This window comes from Sander vitreus, chromosome 5, assembly GCF_031162955.1.
Source record: "Sander vitreus isolate 19-12246 chromosome 5, sanVit1, whole genome shotgun sequence".
In the NCBI taxonomy this organism is placed as follows: Eukaryota; Metazoa; Chordata; class Actinopteri; order Perciformes; family Percidae; genus Sander; species Sander vitreus.
Genome location: NC_135859.1, coordinates 3,366,944 through 3,384,165, shown reverse-complemented (window position 1 = coordinate 3,384,165; position 17,222 = coordinate 3,366,944). Strand labels below are relative to the sequence as shown.

The 17,222-nt window shown below is 42.3% G+C and overlaps 1 protein-coding gene across 2 annotated transcripts in view; it reads right to left on the bottom strand.

The window, feature by feature from the left end:
• The window catches only part of sema4c (sema domain, immunoglobulin domain (Ig), transmembrane domain (TM) and short cytoplasmic domain, (semaphorin) 4C), a 110,678-nt gene that overhangs the window by 70,469 nt on the left and 22,987 nt on the right, over nucleotides 1-17,222 (bottom strand). Inside the window, exon 2 of one of the 2 annotated variants that reach the window (XM_078250063.1) lies at nucleotides 5,631-5,760. The exons of the other annotated variant lie outside the window; for it this stretch is intronic. The gene's annotated coding sequence lies outside the window, so the exon portion shown is untranslated. The remainder of the gene's footprint in view (nucleotides 1-5,630; nucleotides 5,761-17,222) is intronic. 2 annotated transcript variants of the gene reach the window in all.

Below are 17,222 nucleotides of genomic sequence, written 5' to 3'. Positions count from 1 at the left end.
AGAGCATATTGCAGTCCCAGAGGCAAAGCGCAGCGCAGGTAAACGTCATCATTGATTCTGGCTTTGGTTGTGCTTTGGTAGGTCAGCGGCAACGAGGTCAACGTTGAAATAATGATTGGACTTTGAGCGCAGAGCTTGGCGACAATTTCGAGCGGTGGGCCACGCCAAGGGCAACGCCTCCTCCAAGTCGTTTCCACCGCTCTCCTCATAGGAGAACAAGGCATGTGTAGGCGGCTTTAGTTGCTCAAATCTGGGAACACAGTGACGTCACTAAAAAGAAGTCAAATGAGGCAAGAAACATCACAGTTTTACAGGCCGACTTCCTGTTTCAACTTTGACCTAATGCAACTGCTGTAATTATGTGTCGACACAAGTTTCCAGTGCAATGAGGGATTATTATTTCCCCTCATGAGGGGATACTATAATTACCCCTCAATTTAAAATAATATATGTATATTTATAATCCTATAAGATTAAGGTAATAAACAGCAATCAGCATCAGGAGAAGATTAATCGATTAGTTGTCAACTACTGAATTAATCGCCAACTATTTTGATAGTAGATTAATTTGTTGGAGTCATTTTTTCAAGAAAAGAAGTCAAAATTCTCTGATTCCAGCTTCTTAAATATATAATGTGAATATCTTCAGGTTTCTTCACTCCTCTGTGACAGTCAACTTTAACATCTTTGAGTTGTGGACAAAACAAGACATTTGAGGACGTCATCTTGGGCTTCTGATCGACATATTTCAACATTTTCTGACATTTTATAGACCAAAGAACTATCGATTTATCAAAACTAAAAGATTAATCGACAGTGACATTTAGCTGACGCTTTTATCCAAAGCAACTTACAATTGCTATATATGACATAGGCCACGTGCCTCTAGAGCAACAATGGGTTAAGTGTCTTGCTTAGGTTGATGTATCACAGTAGGATTTGAACCCAGATCTCCCACACCAAAGGAATGTGTCATAGCCACTGCGCCATCACCACCAACGACAACAGCTGTTCTCCGAACATAGGTACGCTTTTCGTACTGGGAATCTGAATCATCCTATGGCCAAACACTACATTGAAGCTAAACATGGGAGTGATACCACTTTGAAAGTGCCAAGTATTGAGGTCATCAGATTTGATGCCAGGGGTGGGGACAAAATCCTACGCCTAAAACAAAGAGAAGTATGCTGGATCCCTACCCTCACGGGCACCAGTTTCCCTGGCCTCAACGAGGATTTTGACCACACATCTTTTTTTATAGTTATGCCTCAGTTTCCATGGCAATGCCTTGGTTTTTCAGTCCTAGGTTTTTTGTTTAAATGGCAATGCCGAAAAGAGGTTCTTTGTATGTTTAATGCCTTGGCCTGTTTATTAAAGGCCTTTTTTTATCACTTTTTCTAACCAACCTTGAGTACCTGGAAATGATTTTTTATGACTTTCTTGGTCATAATTCTTCTTCCTTTTTGTCAATTGTAGTCCCTTACATGAGCAACGGTGGTTAAAAGGATACCAAAAGCGCTACTGCCGCTTCTTTCTTTGACAATATTCGTTAGTTGCGGCCCTAGTTTAGACTACAACCCGACCGATAAAGGATTTTTAAGGCAGATATTGATAAAAATATTTGGTGATTTAAAATTCCGATATTCCGATAGTTAGTAGTTATTTATGAGTCCTCATATAATATGATAATGTAGTTGTCGCAACAGAACAGAGGAACATCAAAATATACAGTATATGAAACTTAAAGGGTTAAACACGAGTGTTGCCAACAGGGACATTCACACAATTGACATTCTGGTGGACAAACTATCAAAAAACTATCTAACGCCAACATAACATGGTTGAAAGGTGTTTCGTCCGCTTTTATTTTATTGTTTAAATATTCATTTATCGGCCATTATAAATGCGGATACCGATAGTTTGGAAAATGCCTAATATTGGCCGATAATATCGGCCCGCCGATATATCGGTCGGGCTCTACTACACACCCAGTTTTCAAAAGACTGAGTGAAACTCCAGCCTGTTACACTGAGCAACCGGCAGCAGTAACACACTGGTTTATAGTCGACATGTGCATCAGTGATGCAGCGTTTTACCTATGTACTGTAGCACAGCTGTGAGTCATCAACTGCAACTCTGCCAGCCGACAACTCTGGCACATGCACACAGCTGTGTTGTGTTCACTGCTGCTGGTTGACCTGCACGCCAACATGAAGCAGGAAGAGTTCAATGAGCATCCAGTGTGTTTTACACTCACTTCAACACTATTGAATATTGAAGAGGAGAACATTAGCTTTAAGCCTCTGGAGGCATTTGATGATGGTCATTACAAATATTGGCGGTGAACCCCCCCTGTGCCCCGCGGCAATTATGCACTTGCACTTTTATTCTTTTACATTGCTGTTTTACTTTTCATTCATAAAATTCATTCGTTTCCCTGGAAGGGAAGCAAAAGCTGTAAAAGGAAAATAGCCAGAGACAATTTTTCCCTGACTCAACAACTACTCACAAAGAAAGTGCCCTTGAGCAAGGCAACTGAGCTAGATTCAATGTGCTCAGTGACTGAGAGAAGTCTGGACAAACAATGAAAGAGTTTGTGCTTCTGGTGTTGGGCAGTTCCCAGTAGCCAAAATTAGCAGACTGTGGTTGTACTGGGCAGCTCCAAGGAATTAATATGCATTACTGTAAAAAATAAAATAAAAAATGCAAAGCAGGACATTGGTGAAGCGTGTGCATACTCAGCAGAAGCGAATCCTTCCTTGGATGAATAAATGTATGGAAAAAAGAAATCTGCCGACGACAGCTATCGGATCATTTAGCGAAATCAACGGCCATCAGCTAAAAATGCGCCTGGCAGACATACAGTGCAGACAGATATTTGTTGAAGAGAAAGAGAGGAGAAGTGAAAGGTGAGAGGAGTGAGAAGAGAGTGGTGAGCCTCGCTGCTCTAACCCAGGGTCTATTAGAGTCTGATTGGGAACATTAGGAGGGAAAGAGGATCCGCGGACGGTGAGCAGAGCTCCTCCAGCCTCTACATTAACCACTGGCTGCTCTCTGCTTTGTTGAACACACAGGCTGATCGATAGCAATGAGGAGGAAGGAGAGGAGGGTAGGAGGATAGGAGAGTAGGAGGTGAGCAAGAGGGAGAAAAAAAAGGGTCCAGGTTTACGGGAAGATAAACTGGGATCGATGCAGAGAAATAGACTGCTGCTCTCGGAGAGGGAGGACGGAGGAATGACAGATGCAGCCGGTTCACACACCTCATCAAACCTGACGGAGGGGTGCCTGTGTGTGTATGTGTGTGTGCCTGTGTGTGCCCACCCCCTGAAATGTGACTCATATAACAGATATATATATAACAGTATATACCCCCAAAAAAGCAAAATTAAACAACAATTAAACGGAATCTTAAACAAAGGGTGATCGTGCCTTCTCCGTTGTGGCCCCGAGACTCAACAAACTTCCCGTTCATATTAGGTCCTCCTCTACTGCCGAGATCTTTAAGTCTCGTCTTAAAACACATTTTTTTTCTTTGGCGTATGATTTAGTTTAGGGACATTTGTATAGAAGTGTGTTGTTTGTATGATGCTCATTGTGTCTATATTTGTATTGTCTTCCTTTGTTTTTATAACATAATATAACTTTGTACAGCACTTTGTTCAGCCATAGGTTGGTTTTAAATGTGCTCTATAAATAAATTGACTTGACTTGACTAGAGTATACCCCAAAAAAGCAAGATTAGGAATAAAAGCTTGTCTCTCTCTCTCTCTGCAGCTGACGCGTCTAAAGGTCTCGGCTGCTGTTTGAGAATTCACGGCACCAGCTTGTTGTGTTATATGTGCGGAACATTCATCTGTGGATACCTGACACCTGTCACGCAGCCTTGATGCACATAACCTCCACCTCCATCTTTCTTGCATTTTCCTCTCCTTCCTCTTCCTACTTCCTCCCTCTATCGCTCTCTCCATCTCCCTCTTTTCATTGTAATGTCCCCCCTTTCTACTTCTCCCCCAAGCTCTCAGTGTCCGTGATGGCACCCTGTCAGAGAAAAGCTATTTATGATCATCAACCAATATCTTCACAGAGATATACACACACACACACACACACACACACACACATATATATATATATATATATATATATAGAGAGAGAGAGAGAGAGACATCCAGGATTATTAGATAGAACGAGGGATAAGTGCATTGTGACAGTGTGTGTAAGAGAGAAACACACTTTCAGAGAAAATATGGATCGAGGAATAGAACAATATTACTTGAGGCTGTTTTTTTACGCCTCTGTGTTTATGTGTGTGTGTGTGTGTGTGTGTGTGTGTTCGGCTTGGTTGATGTTTTCATCATGGTGTATGTGTGTTTAAGTGCATCGCTCTCGGCCTCTGTAGTCTGTGTGTGAAAGTTGGGATACAAATTACTTTTTTTATCAGAGGCAATTCACTAAAGTATATCGGAACTCCCAGACGCTCGATCAAACAGACAGCTGATTGATTAGAGAGCCCTTCATCACACACTTTGTACACGAGATGGCCACATACTACAAACATGCTCTCACACATACATATCACACACGGTGATATCCAGCATCCTACTATGACAAGGGCTTGGTTTTAGAAAGAAAGTGAGCAAAATGGAGTGTTGGTTATGGATTCCAACCCAAGAATCTATGAGGAATAGCCCTCTAAGAGCTGAGATTCTGACTTGATATAATAAAAAATTAAAAAATGTACACTTACTTTTGCACGTAAGACATAATTAAAATTGCTAATTGTCAAATAATAGTAAACTTGAATAACTACCTCACAGTTGTAGTTTACATCCATGTCTGTCCAGACTCATATAATATATGTAGTAAAGACTTATACAAATTAAATTAAAAGCATTGGGTGTATTTGTTAGCAAAAAGTGGATGCTTCACACACACATCTTCAACCCGGCAGCACAAGGTTACGGACGGCCAGTCAAGCTGAAAACATATCTTTTACTTTTTGATTGGTTTCCAGCTATAGCGTCTTTTCCAATTTCATCAAGTGGAAATTGATGATTGAGTGCAAACACAAATCATGAAATTCTTTTTTAACAAACCTAAACTTTAACTATGTGCGTGGCATGGTCAGTCATATTCACTCTGCTAGTGGCAGTGCTGCAAGCCTTAAATGTCTTTTTTCTCTCTCTTTTCTTTTCTTTAACCTTCAGCATCTTTGCTAACAAAATGCCCTGAAATCTGAAATCCAATATCCAGCTCAAATTCAATGTTTTGTCAGCTTTTTTCTTATCGCCCGGCTCATGCATCTCTCTCAACTTTCTCTTTGTCTCGCTCCAGTCTAATTTCTTTCTAGGAGTACCTGAAAATGCTTGTAATATCCACATCCTGTTTTGACAACTGCCACCCTCCCCCCTCCTCCCTGGTTTTCCTTCCCCCTCTCATATTCACTTTCTTATTTCTTTTGATTCTTCGCTCATTCTACATGCCTACCCTTTCCTCCTCCTTTCTTCCCTCTGTTCTCCTCTCTCATTCCCTCTGCCAGTCGTGCCGTTTGCTGAGGACGGCTTCAGAGGAGGCAGAAAAGATGCTGCTGTTTTTCTTCTCCACCCTTTGTTCTGTTTTTACTTTCTTACTTGTTTTTCTTCTCCTCCCTCGCGTGTCTGTGAGCTTTCTTCTTAATATCCAATTCAGTTTTCTTCCCGCCTCTCTCGACGCCTTGAATGCTGAATGAAGACACTCGACTCTGATGAAGGTCACATTGGGCTTAAGGAGAAAAGGAGAAGAAGAGTGGAGGAATGAGTGACGGGGGTGGATGTTTGTGTGTTTGTGTGTTTGTGTGTGTGTGCACATGTATCGCCATGTGAGATTGGCAAGGCTGCTTTAATCATTTTAATGTTTCTCTCAGAGAAGACCTGGCAGCCAGTCTGCACACACTCATATTACACACACATACAAACAACTGGGCTACTCAGATGTACACAGACAGTTGGTGAACTACTGTAGCTGGCGAGCTAGCCACGAACACGCTAGCCCTAGTCAGTCACAATAGAGAGCCAGAGAAAAGATGTCACCCATTAGAGTTTAGAAGCCAGGAGTTTGCATTTTGGCCAAAAGTGACCATATTTGGACAAAAGGGCGAAGCTAGGGAGGATGACGTGGCTAGGCCAGTGTTGTGTATAGTTTCAATGGCGCTGCACTAAGCTAAACTATAAAGAGGGAAAGTCGACGATTTTAGCTGAAGCAAGTCATCCGGCGGAGTTTTGCGGTGACCTCCAGGTACTGACGCCGTTCATTTGCTTGTACGGCAATGCACAGAGCTGGTTGAAAATCGGCAGACTTTCCCTTAAGTTACTAGCTAACGCTAGTGCTGCCTAGCTACCTTTGGTTGGCAAGGGGCTAAGGAACGCTAAACAAGACATTTTTAGGCGACCAAAATGTTCCAATCAACGTTGATGAAGTGGGAACACACAGTGAGAGTCAAAGTTTAGGATGAAAACACGGACAACACCCAAAAACAAGTTCACGGATATTTTAATGTACACAGTGCCATGGTTAGCATCGCTAAGCCTCTGACCTGATTGACAGGTCGGTGTGTAGCCATGCCCCTAAAGCATCCCCTGCTTTTTCATCTATTTTAAAATAAATGGGACCATAATTTACTAAAAGAACATCATGCTGTATTGAAGAAGACTTGAAACTAGCGATTTAGACCAAAAACTCATTATGAAAATGTTTACTGAGATAATAGCGGTATATAATAATAGGTAATAAAGTGAGAAGAAGGCTAATTTTCTTTTAGACTTTTATACAATCAGACTTCTTTTTGGAGTCAGTGGTGGAAATTAGATAGAATGCAGGTTTAAGGTAATTCTGCATAGGCCTTCCTTATCAGGCCCAGAAGTTGCCGCTTAGCTAGCTTTTTGAGGGCTAACATCTTAATAGTTGTTTAGTAGATGCCGATATGTCTTACAATAGACATCAAACTAAAAAAAACTAACTACAAACTAAACTAAAATGCTGAATGATAGATGACATTGAGTTCCAGAAGCTAGTGGAACAAAGGCTAGCCCAGATGTGACGTCATGACCTCAATTCTCTGGAAGTCCAGCAGGCTTGTTAGTTAACGTAATGTACCATCAACTGTCTGAAAATGTGTGGAGCAGATTATACAATACAGGGTTATATAAAAGTGGATGATGCAACACAGCTAACAAGCTACAATAGCTTCCTCCATTTTGGACTCTGTTTCAGCACTGTCAAGGCAGCTTGCTGTTGGTCAATGGCAGGAATTCATGCGCCAAAGTTCACCAAAGTTGAACTTGATGTGAAGAATGTGCAGAGATTCACTTGAGTTTCTGTGTGAATTGCTGTTTGTGTCTAAATACACACATGAAACACACACTCTAACAAAGCCACACACATCTGCACACACACCTGAACCCTTAAGGCTTGCATTCATTGGATCAGACTGCAGATCACATAACTAACTGCCAAGTCTTACAGTGTGTGTGTGTCTGTGTGTGTGTGTGTGATGTCAACATCAATGGCTCGCTAATCACGATGAGAGCGCCGAGGGCCAAGCAGATATTGTCAGTAATGTATGGGCCAGCTATAGTGTTACATGGAGGGAGCATATAAAGGCAACACCAAAACCTCTGACACCATCATAGTTCATTCACTGCTGTCAATAAACTAGACACTGGAAACTCAGCTACACTCTGTGCACATATCGACTGGAAAAGCTATGACGTTCATCCGACTTGTTGATTGAACACGAGAAACCCCACAAACCTTGACTTAACTCACAAAAAGAAATGTGAATTCTTTAGAAAACATCTCTAATTTAGAATTTTTGGCAAATTTATGTGAATGGCACAACCCCCTTTTACATGAAAAAAATAAAATAAATCAGTGTTTCTCCAAAATGTCAACTGAAACTGCCAACTTTGTGACACCCCAATATGTTTTGAAATAGCTTATTTATCCAAAGAAGTAGAAACATTGACTCAACCCGTAAAATGTCACTGGGCAGTGACATAATGAAACCTGCCATTGACTTGCTTTTCTGAAGGAATAGAGCACGGGAATACGCTATGAATATGACTTTTAAAGGTTGCAAGAAAATGAAAAGCAGGTTACGTAAAACACTGAAACTCCATTTGATGGCAGATCCTTTTAAAATTGAGTTAGTGTAATTAAATGTGCTGGAAAATGAATTTAGACTAAATGAGGAACCTTAAGGCTATGAGTAACTCGCCATATGAGCGCTAATGTCTGTATGTATGTGTGTTTACTGCTTCTGGTAGAGCGTTTAACCCTTCGTTGAGTGTCTCCACCTGGGACTGAACCGGCGGTGTGTCTGCTGAAGCTTTAACAGCAGCAAAATAACTTTAATGGCTGTTAGGAAAAAATATCTCTCCAAAATGAAATATACTACTGCTGCTACTAAGGCCACTGGCTGCGTTACCTATAGGACTGGATGAACCCACACACACACACACACACACACACACACACACACACACACACACACACACACACACGACAATGTGACAGCACAGCAGCATACTGGCCATCTCTGGTGGATTTTTCCTAAATAAGTAAGTCATCCAGACCTCAGCTTTCCATTGGCCTCATCCAGGAGAACATAGCAGCCAAAAGCCTGCAAGGCTCCACACACACACACACACACACACACACACACACACACACACACACACACACACACACACACACACACACACACACACACACACACACACACACACACACACACACACACACACACACACACACACACACACACACACACACACAAGGCCAAAAAGGAGGAAGAGGGGGAGTAGAGGGGTCTGGTTAACAAGCAGGATTTCAAGAACACCTGCACACACAGGCACACACACACACACACACACACACACACACACACACACACACACACACACACACACACACACACACACACACACACCTCTAGCTGCTGGCTGCCTGTGTGTTTGACTGGCAGCACAGTGAGTGGCTGTGTGGAAGCCAGCCAGCTGCTTATGAATCAGCAATGACTAACATGTTAAACCTGTGCTTTCTGAGCTAATCGCCTGCATGTAATATATATATATACATTATGTGTGTGTGTGTGTGTGTGTGTGTGTGTCTGTACATGTGGGTGGATGTGTTTTGTATACACACACGTGAGCATGGCAGATTATGTATCCATGCCTGAATGTGTGTTGGTGCGTTTGCCTACGTGCTGCCACTATAGGAGCCTTCCCTATCAGGCCCAATTGTGGCCTTAAATGGCTTTGCACCAAATTTGACATTGTCTAAGCTGACAGCACCCTGATGAGCAGAATAAAAGTGGAGTGACGATGTACCCGTCACTTCCTCCAATCTGCCTCGACAAGAGCACAACTCCATGCTCCGTTTGATCAATGCACAAGACAACCCAATGGGATGCTAATGGCATGCAAAGACCCGAGCTTTGAGCGTGTGCCAAAGTGTGTGGGTCTGCTTTGAAAGAGTGTGCGTGTGTGTGTGTGTGTGTGTGTGTGTGTGCAAGTAATCAGCGGCAGGATTGGAAGAGGCATGTGGCAATAAAGCCCAACAAAATGCCTGCCAGTCCCCATTAGAGCCGAGCACTCTGTGGCTGACGACACACACATATACAGCACACACACACACACACACACACACACACACACACACACACACACACACTCCATCTTGGTGGACATCTGGCCATGTCGGAGTTAGATTTGAGCAATGTACGCCAACTGCAAACCCTCTTATCACCCCACCTACACCTTCAACGCCACCACCCCTCGCACCCTAAAAAAGAAAGAGCATTGAGCTGCAAAAGCCTGACTTCACAGTCTTTGTCGTCCCGAGTGATTTGGTCGTAAACTCTGACCCCTCTTAAGTGCAGCCCATTACTCGCGGGTTGTGATTTACAAGCTAAAATTAGAGGTGGCCGCCATTTGCTGGGGGCCATTATCAGCACCGAGGCACGACAGAGTCCATTCCGACTGAGATCCCTCATGGGAGTCATCCATCCATATTCCATTGAAGGATCGATTATTCAGTGTGCCATAGAAATGACCGATATACAGCTGACTGGTTAGCATTTGTCTTCTTCATGCCTTGTCCTGTATGTGAAATATCATGTCTGCTCTGTGTTACTATTCCTTTTATAGAGATTATTGAGAGGTATGTGGCTTTGAAGATTAATATTGACATTTGAACAAGCGATAGCTGATGTCATTCTCTCAATATTTTAAATTTGATTATTTGGCACCACTTTTATAAGTTGTAACTTCATAAATAAAATAAAAAAGCACTTAGAGATCAGGTCTAAGCCTCTACATCTATGTGTCAGAAAAAGAAATGGAGAATGGTTGCACCCATTGTTAAGATGGATTGTAAACTTTTCGCTATTTATATTTCATGACTGCTCAAACATTACCAGTACCAGGGGAAAATACACGCTTTGGCAGCTCCGAACTTTGCAACTGCTGCTCACAGCACAGATGCTATCAAAGCTTCTGGCAATGCAGCTGGTCAGAACGTATCGACCAAGTTTTTGGCAGTGTGAACGAGAGGGTTTGATGTCCTATTGTCTCTGCGCCGTGACAATAAAAAAACCCTCTGCAATTTGTTGTGTGTCGACAGATATAGTGATTGTGATTTGGATTTTCTTTTCAGTGAAGTGGGACCTTTCTACTATTATCCACTCATTTCCTGTGTTTGCCTACGTTGGGTGCTTTTGCCAACAGATATTGGTTTGAGCTGAGGAGCTGTGATTATTATTCTCACTGTGCCAGAACACACAGGAGGAGCCACCGTGGACACAAAATACTGAGCAGCGCCTGGTATGTGTGCTGAAGACACACAGGAGGGAAAATACTCACATTTGTCAATACATATCTACACAACATATGCACTTTTAGCGCTTTATATCACAGCAGGCACATACTCCAAAAGGTTTGATCTGTTTTGAAATTTAAAAGGGATGAAATCACCATATGAGGGCAGAGAGTTCATTCAACTGAATTAAGTATTTTTGAGTACTACGGTGTATGTGCATGAGCAGAGGAAAGCCTTGATAAATGAGTGGGGTGAGTGCAGGCGTCAATGTGTGTGTGTGCATGCATGTGTGTATGTGTGTGTGCATGCATGTGTGTGTGTGCATGTGTGTGTGTGTGCGTGCATGCGTGCTGTGTGTGTGTGTGTGTGTGTGTGTGTGTGTGTTGTATGAGACATCTGTTTACATAAGTGGGAGGATGTGATGGTAAAGCACTGGCTTGGGCCCTGGCCTTTTCACAACAAGGCCCAGGGGTGGTGAGGAGATTTATCCCAATTTTTGTCTCATAAAGGAGTAAAGCCAAACAAATCCGTCGGGTGGAGGCGCCCTCTGATCAAACCTGCAGCGCTCCATACAGGGCTTTTACACTTTCACTCCAGATTTCACCTTTTCTCACCAGCTCACTCTTTATGGCTGTCAAAACACAAGTCGACTTTTCCATGTAGTGAAATGTCAGATGATGATGTGAATGCTAAAAACGTGCTGCTGTCAACTTCACCGTGTTGGTTCACTGTTACAGCTCTCATCAAGTCTTTTTTCAGCTCAAAAAACTCTTGATAAATGCTACCTACCCAGCACCAAACAGCAGACAGACAAAGTTAGCAACTAGCTTTTGAGAACATAGTGGAGCATTTAGCAGCTTAAGATAGAAGCCAGATAGACCACAGAGACTAAAACAAAGAGACTACAAAGAGAGTGAATATTGGAACAATATTTTTCAAATGGCCAGAAACACGACTCCAAATGAGTGCTAATTAGAGATGTTCCGATACCGATACCAGTATCGGTATCTGCTCCGATACTGCCTAAAACGCTGGTATCGGTATCGGGAAGTACTGGAGTTTATGCACCGATCCGATACCACGTAATAAAGCCCTAAAGAAAAAATACGTTAAAGTAGTTTATTTATGTTCTTTTTCCGTTATAACTGACTGTCAAACTGGATAATAAAAGAATGTTCTGTGGCGTTCATGTTTCACAAAGAGTTTAACCTGAGCCAGACCGACAACAAAGATAGAAATCATATTACATCCATACAGGGATAGTATACAGTTGTTAAAACATAATAAAATATATGACACACTAGTATCGGATCGGTACTCGGTATCGGCCGATATGCAAGTTCACGTATCGGAATCGGTATCGGGAAGCAAAAAATGGTATCGGGCCATCTCTAGTGCTAATGTTGCTCAGCGTTTGCTGACGTGTAAAGGAAATGCCCCAAGCGGCAAATAAATGAGTAATAAAGTCATTATTTCTGCTTTAAACGTACAATATGTAACTTTCTGCCGCTAGGGGTCTCTCAACCCAGATACAATAGTGCTATTTTCTGATTGGCTATTGTGTAGCCCCTTTCTTTTTTTTGATTGGCTGATAAGTGGCAGGCTCAACTATGAACTCCAGGGGAGACGCGCTTGATTCTTGCCGGTTCCATAGTGAGAGCGGCGCGCCAGAGAAATTTTGGTCGCCGCGGCATATTAAATATATTATAAATAGTTTTCCGCGTGAGAAATACAATGTGTGGCGGGAGTGCGTGACAAAAGACCGAAATGAGTGACTGTCACGCTCAATGCGTGACACTTGAGAGCCCTGCTAACTGTAAAGACAGCTAAACGCGAAGGGGGGAGAAATTCGGCAGGGAGGAGATTTTCGGTACAAACACCAGAGAGGTAGCTAGCTAGCTAACTGTAAAGACATCTAAATGTGAAGGGGGGAGAAATCCGACAGGGAGGAGATTTTCGGTATATACACCAGTAGCTAACATTATGGATGGCCAATGTTGTGACTAGGATGCCTGGGTCTGCTATTCTCTGTTTCCCGACGCTTCATTAAACTGCCGTTAGCGGTGTTAGCACCCGGCACCAGCTGGGGCTAACAGTAACTAGCTATTGCTACATGTCCCGGCTGTGTTGTCAGCTATCATCCCGAATGAAGTCTTTTTGTGCCGGGGGAGTCAGGCAGGCAGAGCGGGGTGTGCTAGCTGGCTAAATTAGCATTAGATTAATCGTCTATCTATACAGCTAACGTTAACGTTACTAGTGAACTTATTCGTGGGTTAGCGCAGTGCTGCTTTTATCCATGGTCAAAACAATAATACTACTAATACTACTTTATGAGCGTGATGAACGATGTTGTAACCCTATAATGTTATCCACCAAGCATTAGCTAGCATTAACGTTAGCTACTTGTTAAACAGCACATACATTGTAGTAACATTAAGCTGGATTAATATTGATATGTATCAATAAATAAGGTTTCTGCTGTATTACTGTGTTGCAAAGTAGCATGTAATAAATCACAAAATGATGCATTTTGGCAGAAAAAGCAGTGTTACCAGTATTTGTTTCTGTGACATTGTATGATTTACAATTACTCTCGAACGTAGCATCTGGGTGCTAGTGTTTTGACGGAAGTTACGAGTAACTATGGTGAAAGGTTATATGACGCCACTGACGGGCTACTAAATGAAACGTGACGTGTGTGAAAATAAAATAACAGATTTCTCTGGGTTTGCCATAGGTATGGTCGTTTTTAGACATTTTAATGCAGAAAAGTTACATATTGTACCTTTAAAATATAGTTATTGAGGGCTGAGATATGGTTTCCTTGAACTGAAATACTCATTTCAGTTGTTAAGTTTAAATAAAGATTATAGTATTTTGTACTGAATGAAAAATATGGAGATTCAACCATTTCCATTTATTGATGGGTGAAATTGAATATAGTCCTTTGAAAAAAAATAAAAAAAATAAGTTGGTTGTAATGTTGATTCTGCTTGCTTGTTTTTAAGGTAATTTATGTTTCCTCTTGCAAAGCCACACGACTGATTGACTAACTGTATACGCATTAACTGCACCCTGATGAAGACCAGTTTGCTGAACACATCTGGGGAATAAAGTGTGGTATATTGGAGAACAGCTGAGCGAACTTTGATGAATTTACGACAAAAAATCAGACACCCATCTCTTTTTTTGCTCTTTTGGCACTTTATTTCTCGTTGATGCCTACACAAATACGTATTCTTTGCTTTGACGGCTGAGTTTCATGGCTTTCAATCCTTTATTTTCATACATGCGTCCATTCAAAGTATTCTTGAAAACGTGTTTTTTTTTTCTTTTGTACTTTCACAGCATTGGTCCTGACATTTTATGTGATTGAACTCTCCAAAGAAGACTAACTTGTGTGACTCAGTGTCTGAACCCTATAGGGGAGTTTGCAGCATTTCAGGACTTGCGTGGGTCCAAAGAACAACAGCACCTGCCAGACAAGTAAACCAGGTAAACAAACAGCCGTTCTCTGCATACTCTGTGGTTATGGACTCCTTCAAGGTCAAAGAGAGAGTGTTTTTTTTCTTTTTCTCCTTCTGTGGAATAACCAGAGGCAGGGATATACTGTTTCATTAGCTTTCCTCTCACTGCTGCTGCCGTCTGTCCAACAAAATGGAACTGGCCGGTTGAGGGCTGGAGCCGCAGCTGAAATAGCAAATAGCCAGGGATTCTTACATGGGTGGAGTAGTATTGACAGAGAGGACGTTTGAAGAGTAATACATGTGAGCGTGGATCAATTCATGCATCTACTCCTATGAGTGTGTGTGAGCCAGTGTGTTCATTTCCACTGGGTGTTATGTGTTTGTCAAGCTTAATTTGTGCACGTGTGCATTCTTGCATCTGCCCCTGCACTTTGTGTGTGTAGTGTATGTGTGTGTATCTGTGTGTGTAGGTGACAGCAATAGAATGAGCTCCATGCATTATCTCATTACGTGGCTCTCCGAGGCTGCAGGAGCACCCTGTCCCTAATGGCCTCCGTGTTGATCGCGGTGAGGCAGACAGAGGGCAAAAGGAGGGCCCCCCTCCCCCTCCTTGGTAACTGCCAGGACCCCTGGGGGTCCATTGCTTGGCTGGCTGTCCCACTCAGGCTCCAGCTCCAGCCTTGGGGGACTGATACAAAGGGGAGCTCGACAGCTAAACAAATGAGATCACCTCGCACTTCTGACAATGTCTGCCTCAACCTAACCTGACTCCACATACAGTCTATCTCACCTCACTTTGCCAATTCTAATTCTATCTTTAAAGGGTTTACGTTACCAAAATTACACACATATTTTTTCACTTCCTACCTAGTGATACATTATCAGGCCATGCATATAATATTGGTTTTATTTTTGTCAGGTTTGCCCTAGTTCTAAAGTGCTGCTTGTGTTTGAACTGCATTTTGAACTTGAGTATTTAGTGGAAACGCTAGAGAAGCTGTTTGAATCCCGCCCAAACCATCCTGCCACAACAGCAACAGAAAACAATGCAAATATGCTGTGGCCTACCTCAGCCAGCTGGATGTTTTGGTGTCATAAGGGAGCTAGTGTGTATGACAACTCATCTGTTTTCAAAAGGTCTAGTTTTTAACAGGACGGAATGTGTTCAGTCTCACTTTGAATGTTATTTTGTGCTTGTTAGAGCCAATTTGGTCAGGAGCGGTTCACAAGTGACACACTTTCATATCACAGTATGAAACCACTGATCGACCAAACCATGGCCAGATACCAACAAGGAAGAGAATATGACTTTTTATATATATAAATAACCTATATATAAATCAACCTTTTAAAAGTAACATATTGTTAAAAGTGAGATTTCCATGTCTTTTTTTATTATTATAAAGCAGGTTGAGGTGCTATAGATACTGTAAATGCATTAACGCTCAATCCAAGGAGAATGCAAACATCCCGTATTCAGAAACTGTGCCTTTAAACGTGCCGCCAGGACTTCCGTACACTTGTGATGTCACAACTATACTTTATATAGGTAGAAAGTGCCGCCGCAGTGCTGTTACAATCATTTCCCCGGCTGCAATGGCGTAGAGTCGCTTTGAGCTCAAATGAGAAAGACCCAGAAACGCTGACCAATCAGAGCAGACTTTTTTGGGAGGGGGAGCTTAAAGAGACAGGCGCAAAGGAGAGCATTTCAGACAAAGGATGAATGCAGGTATATTCAGACAGACAGTATGAGAAAAGTAATGAGTTTTTTCAACATAAAGCATTTAAACATGTTCTAATAGAAACCCAAAATATGAAAAAAGTATTATCCTGAAAATGAACATAATATGGGACCTTTAACTATTAACCAAGTCATTCTCAGAGTGATGACAGACATAAATGCCTCGCACTTTAAAGGAAATTACTCATCTTTCTATTCTTGTAGGACATCTGTTCTTCCTAATATACACAGCAGGTGACTGACGTCTGCACACACGCACACAGTGGACTCAACCTGTTTAGTCCGACATAATGAATCACATAATCACATCCATGCGCACTGAGACACAAGGAGTTATAGACAGATTATCCCCAACCACACACACACACACACAGATGAGTCTGCATGCACGCAAAGACGCAGACTGCAACCAAATCAGACTGTTGCCACAAGATGACAGAGGAGAAAGAGAAAACATAGGAGAAGGCATCAAAATGTATGTATAAATACAGAAAAATTGAATTACTCTTTTTTTATTATTCTATTCTCAAAATATTAATAATTTCACTAGACCACTGAGTCAAAAAGAGAGAAAATAGAAAGGAAGGACGAGCACACACACACACACACACACACACACTCTCTAAGCAGCTCTGGCTGAGGTCATCTTTATTAATAAACCCTCTGACAACAAACACACTAACAACAAGGCCCTCTCCCTCCCTTCCGTATCTCCTTGAGAAATGGCAATTGCCAGATTGACACAGTGGGGGGGGGTTGTCTGTGACCACACACACACACACACACACACACACACACACACACACACACACACACAGTGCAGGATGGCCTAGAGACGGCATGTCAGTGATCTGTCTGAGGGTAACAGTGCAGAACAGGTGTGTGAGTGTCTGTGTGTGTGTGTGTGTGTGTGTGTGTGTGTGTGTGTGTGTGTGTGAAACAAAAGAGAGGAAGGCCAGAAGAGACAGGAAGTGTGCTCTGAACACTCACACAGACACACTAAGAAACATGCCCCGGCTCATTTGTTCCCACTGACAGGAGAGGAGAGGGATGGTTCGCTACAAGACATGCCTAAGGGAGGAGGACAGGTGTGTGTTGAGTGTGTGAGGGAGTCGGAGGAAGAGAAGCAGAGGGAAGGGAGCTAAAATCTGCATCAA